Source organism: Cygnus atratus, chromosome 31 (assembly GCF_013377495.2).
Source record: "Cygnus atratus isolate AKBS03 ecotype Queensland, Australia chromosome 31, CAtr_DNAZoo_HiC_assembly, whole genome shotgun sequence".
In the NCBI taxonomy this organism is placed as follows: Eukaryota; Metazoa; Chordata; class Aves; order Anseriformes; family Anatidae; genus Cygnus; species Cygnus atratus.
In genome coordinates this window covers 486,572-492,571 of record NC_066392.1, presented here as the reverse complement: position 1 = coordinate 492,571, position 6,000 = coordinate 486,572, and positions in this window count along the sequence as shown.

Here is a 6,000-nt window from a genome sequence, read left to right as displayed (position 1 = left end):
TATCAAAGACTACAAGAACACTTGATATTATATAGTATAATTAGTTTTTGTGTGTTTTTGTGCATTTCTGAGTGTTTTTATTACAGGACTTTCTTTGGTTTAATGCGGCTGACGTTGCCCATTAAAATGATATGATTCATCTCATTTCTTCTACAGTATGTACCTGTCGAGTGTAGCTCAGAGACTCTGTACACGAGGAGCCCGTCTCTCTGTGAACATTAAACAAAGTGAAGGAGCCTGCACTGCCTTCCTTGTGTGACGTCCTTCCTCTGAGAGCTGCTCTGGCTCTGCAGGGGCAGTGCCATGTGCAGGGCTGCAGAGGAAAAGAGTCCCATGCCAGCAGCACGGCCAGGGAGCACCAGCGCTTGGGGCATGCAGAGCTGCTCTCTTGCCACTGCCAGCCTCTCGTGCTGAGCCCTGCTGGTGGGGTCAGGCCCGGCTGCTCCTGTAGCTTGGTGCCAGTGCTGCTGTGGGGCTGTGCTGGGACTGCAGGCAGGGACAGGCAGTGGGCACGGCAGTGGCACAGCTGGCCTGCGCTGCAGCACTTCCCTCCTAAGGGGGGATCTCCTTCAAGGTGGACTGACCACAGCTCAAGTGCTCAATCTGCTGTGAGCACGCAGAGGAGAGCTCTGCAGCCCCAGGGCACGCAGCAGCCCCAGCAAAGGAGTCTGGCGAGTGGTTTGACTGCAGGGGCCCTCCTGCCCTAGCACCTCCCAGAACTGGCACGGCACTGGCTCCTGTGTGTCAGAGAGGCTGGGAGCCCAGCAGCAGTGCCATGGGCTGGAAGGATCACAACCAGATCAATTCTACCTGGGCAGATTCTGGGCCGAAAAGGGGGGTGTTTTGTAGGTGTGGTATTATGAGCTCAGTGGTGCCTCAGAAGCTCCAAGTCCAGTAGGAAGCTAATGGCTGTTAAGTGGCCTGTGAGGTGACTTTTTTCTGAAGTAGCTGACAGGTCATCCCTTGACTCCTGGCTGGGATCTGTGCCTTTAGGCTCACATCTGCTGATCTCCATGACAGGCCAGCAGATTCATCTGCTCTGCACACAGTTTGTGAGATCCTCTCTTCCTAAGTACTGGGTTGGCCCCATAGAGGAAGAGGTCTTGGATTGGGATTGTCAGGTCGATGTTTTCAGCTTCTGCCTGAACTCATCCTTCAGGGCTGCTTTTGTGGTGGTGCAGAGCTGCTGGGCACATTGTGCAGGGTGCTCCTACAGCCTTTGTGTGCTTCTCTGTGCTGGCTTGGGAGCTGCTTCTTTCTCAGGAGCAGAGTAGCCAACAGAGGTGAGACAGATACCCTGAGTTCATGAAAGCCATCAGAAAGCTGCCTCTAAGAAGATGACTGATATGGGGAAGTCAGGAGAAGGGTGGCCAGGAGAGGTGTGAGATTTGGGGGAGGGAATAGGGGCTTGGCCAGCAGAAGCTAATGATTTTGGAGAGCTAAGAATGCTCAGGTAATGTCAATCCCACCATAACGCAGACTTAAAGCAGTCATGTTAGGCCCTTACCCTATTTTAACCTGTAACATTCATACCTAAATCTAAATGCCACTCCACACCCTGACAGGAATCCACTGCTCTAAGTTTTGACCACAATATCCCTTGAAGCCAAAATAAGTCCATACCACCTTTCCCTTACTTTTACTCTCTTGCTCACCCTGATCCCTGCCTTTAACACAAGCATTAAAATGCTCTATTTAACCCAAGTCTTCTTGCAGACCTAAACAAAAGGCTAAACCAAAGAGCTTGCCCATACCCTAACCACAGACCTGACACCCCAAGCACAACACCAAACCCTCCCACTCAATATTTGCTTAAGCTCTCACCCAGAAAGGTTTGCCGTAGTCCCTAATGCTATACATGAACAACTAACATCCAAACCCTGTCATCCGAAAGCTGATCCCAATAAGATATGGGGAGGTCAGGAGCAGCCTGGACAAGAGAGATGTGAGATTTTGGGGTGGGAAGAAGACCTTGTCCAGCAGAAATTAATGATTTCGTAGAGGTAAGAGGGTTCATGTAATGTTGATGCTGCGGTAACACTGACTTAAAACAGTCACATATGGCCCTTACCTTACTTGAACCAATAATTTTAATCCCTAAACCTAAATGCTACTCCAACACTCTGACAGGAATCCATTTCTCTAATGCTTGAACTCCAAGTATCACTTAAAGGAAAACTCAGGCCATTCCCCTTTCCCTTACCTTTACTCTCTTGCTCACACTGATCCCTTCCCTTAATACTAGTATTAAAATGCTCTGCTTAACCCTAGACTTCGTGGCAGGCCAGAAAAAACAACAACAACAACAACAACAACAACAACAAAACATAAACAAGAGAGCTTACCTAACCACAGAACTGATACCCACAGAAGAACACCAAACCTTCCCAGTAAGGTTTTTTCCACTCTCTAACCCAGAAACGTGAGCCAAGTTGCTTGGGAACATTGCCACTGTAACTTTGCTTAAACTCTAACCCAGAAATTGAAAACCAAGTCCCTAGGGGACTAGAGAGAGCTCAGCTCTGCCTCAGGATCTCCTGCCCCAGCAGGAGGAATGTGACTGGGGCAGTGACTGTGAGGTCACTTCTGTCTCTGCAGCTGATAGGGCAGCAGCAGGAACGTGTCACGGAAAGGGACTGTGAGGTCCCTTCTGTCTGTAGGTGGCACGTCACCCTTGGCTTCTCCCTGGGATCGGCACTTTGGGGCTGACATGTGCCAGTGGCCCTGCTAGGCCAGCAGAAGGCCCCTGCTTGGCATGCTGACTGTGGGATCCCCTCTGCCTCCATCCCCAGGAGGACCCAGGCAGAAAGAAGGCCCGCATAGGGGTTGTCCTGTCCCTTCTGCTTGAGTCCAGCACTGGACAGCACGAGGCACAAGGCTTGGCTGTGTCTAGCCAAGAAGCTGCAAGGCCAGCAGCAGGCCCAGGGCTTGGGAGATGCTGGTTAGTATCTATGACCAGACTCTAGCTTTGTGTTTCAAGGAACAGCTGGTGAGGTTTGATGAGACATGGGTGAGATGATGGAAATGCTGGGATGAGAGCAAGGTGGTGGACAGAGATGGGTGTCTGCAGACTTCAAGGAAATGAGGCAAAGTGTGGCACAGCAGAGGAAAGCCTGCAGAGGAGAAGGCAGAGGGTGCTGGCAAGAATGGAAGGCCCCAACAGCCCTGACGTTTTTGTCCCTTTGGCTAGAGCTTCTGAGGAGACGAGATATAGTCATTGCAATGGGGCCTCACTGCTTCCTTGATACCCTGTGCAGGGGTGGGGAGGTGTCAGAATGAAGTTCTTCTCGTGGCATCCCACTGCCCACCACATCATACAGAGCCCAAGAAGAGCCCTGAGCCAGACGTGGGGGTGCAGGATCTCCCCTCCCAGTGCCTGGGGTCAGGCCTTGGCCCTTCTGCTTCACCAAAACCAACCAAGACTTTTCTCAGCACAGTGCTTTGCCTGTCTGCAATCATGGCCTCCAATTATCTGCCCTAACAAGTCCCTGGGGAGGCTTTGTTAGTAACAGCCCTCAGTGGGGCTCATTAATACTCCAAGTCACTTCAACTTTTCCTTCTGACTTTACTTTCTCAAGCACTTGCATCATTCTCCTCGCAGTACCCAAGTTTCACTGACCCAGCACTAAAATACACCACAGAACACATTACAACAGAGAAAGTCCTAAGCAGCCCTATCTCTCCCACAGTTTTCTTCAAGTCTTCAAGACTTGTGCAGCTAATTGGAAAGCTTTCATGGTGCAGTTAAGAAGGAAGATTTCAAAGAGCATCTAATAAAAATCTTTCCTCATTTTAAAGGCTGAATTTTGTTGCATTTCAGTTTGGAACATCATTTTCCTGTAGATATTGGTCTCGGGTTACTCCTTTGAAGCCCTGTATAGGTAGGAAGAGGAGGGTTTTTCCTATTTAAAAACAAACAGCAGGAAATCATGCTGCAATTTAAAAAAAAAAAATACAAAATAAACAAACGAACTTCAAGTTCCTCATATTTTAGCCTCCAGTGAAGTTTACCTTCCCAAAACAATGACTGTACATGATCTATTTTAAACTGATTAATAGGAAACTTAAAATAATAATGTTAATATTAATCCATATCATACTAATTCAATGAGAAACGATGAGTTTCTTGCTAAGGAAACCATTAGACAGACTGCTGAGAGATGGGCGAGCTGGTACTCACTGAAACTCAAAGCAGCAACTGGGTTGGTGAGAGCGGTCTGAATGATCAAAGAGTAAGGGGAGGGCAAACCAGGAGAACCATGGGAAGTGCATGCGTCCAGACAGGCAGCTGGAAAGGGGACATTCAGCAGGGTCTGTGTAATCAAGTCAGGTTTTGAGCCTGGAAGGTGAGGGAGCACACCATGATAGGCAAAGCGATGACAAAGCAAGTACAGGTGAACACCAGTATTTCTTCTCCTGTGCTGAATATAGATCCTGAAAATACACATTTCTTCATGATAGAAATTATCATTCACGTGAGACATTTAACGGAAGGGACTGAATCATTTGAGCTGATGAGTAGATGCTTTATTAGTTAAGGACTTCAAAAAATTACTGGGTATTGAGGCAGAGCTTTGCTGTCTGAGCATAAGCAATCAGGGAAAACCACCAGAGACCCCTTTGTATTTGAGGTACTTCCATGGACTGTCAGCTTTCAGAAAGGATCTGCAGGAGACCAGAGCCCCTTGAGGGATTCAGGTGGAGATAGATGGAGTTCCCAGGGCACCTCCACTGCCAGCAGTGGTCTTTGTCCCTGTAACTGCAGCCCAGCCCAGCCCATCACAGGAAACCCCTTCAAAGACAAACCTCTTCTCCAGTGGGTTCCTGGGGTTGACCTAGATTTGAAATGGCCATTGGAAACCCATGATACTCTCCCTTAGTTCTACTAGGCACTTGAACATCCATTTACCTTCCTGGGTCATCTTCCTGGGTCATCTAGCAAACTCAGGCTGAAAAACTCAAGGAGACCTAATCCAGTTCATCTGTGAGATAAAGCAGAGTGAAGGACGCTGAGTTGTGTCCTAACATGAAGTAGGATGTACATCACTGGTGAAGGAACTCTCTTTTTGTGCCATCACCAATGCAAATTACACAAGAACTACATCAAATAAAGGTAACCTGTCCCACCCTGGCCCTGTCACACCACGGGGCAGCGGAGGGACCTTTTTCAGTTTCAGCCTCTTTTTCAGAGAGGCTTTGCCCTCTCCCTGCGCACCACGGGGCACAGCCTGGCCCTGGACACTCCGTGAGCGCCGTGCTGGTCCTGGCAGGCTGCGGTTAAGGGAGGAATGCCCTGGGCCCCCTTCCTGCTCTGCCCAGGCCAGCAAGGGCCCCGAGCGGCCTCCTGTCCCCTGCCCCTGCAGCTCTGGGCTCCCTTCCCCAGCCCTGGCTCTGCAGCACCAAGCCCTGCTGGGAGCCCTCCCCTGCATGCTGCCACCGCTCCCTGACGCTGCTGGTGCCCTCTGCCGGGCACTGCCCAGCCCAGCCCAGCCCCTGCCCATCTCTCCCCACCCCCCTGCCCTTGCCTGGTCACCCAGTCTTGGTCCTTTCCTACTGTTCACTGAAGGCCTCTGAGACCTTTGTGCTGTGGCCTCGCTGTGTGTCCTGGCATTGCAGAGCTCCCATCAGCCCGTGCATCCTTTGGCTTAGCTTTACTGTGAAGACCCACTCGCTGCCCACCCAACACAAGGCACACGGCATCCCAGGAGAACCCTTAGGGTATCCTGGTGGCTCCCGATACCTCCCTGATGCCGCCAGCCCTGTCACATTTCAATCCCAGGAAGCTGCTTCTTGAGCGGTCAGGGCCTCCAGGGGCACTGGGAATCCGCCAGTGACGACTCAGTCCAGCCCTGACTCCCTCACCCAGCACCCCGTGCCCTCCTGCCCCTGTGTCCTGGTGGCACCCAAGCACAAGAGTGAGGCCTTGAGCCTAGCATTCCCTGAGCATCTTCTGCACTCCAGTTTGGGAAGAAGAGCCCTGAGCACTGAGCAACTTCATTT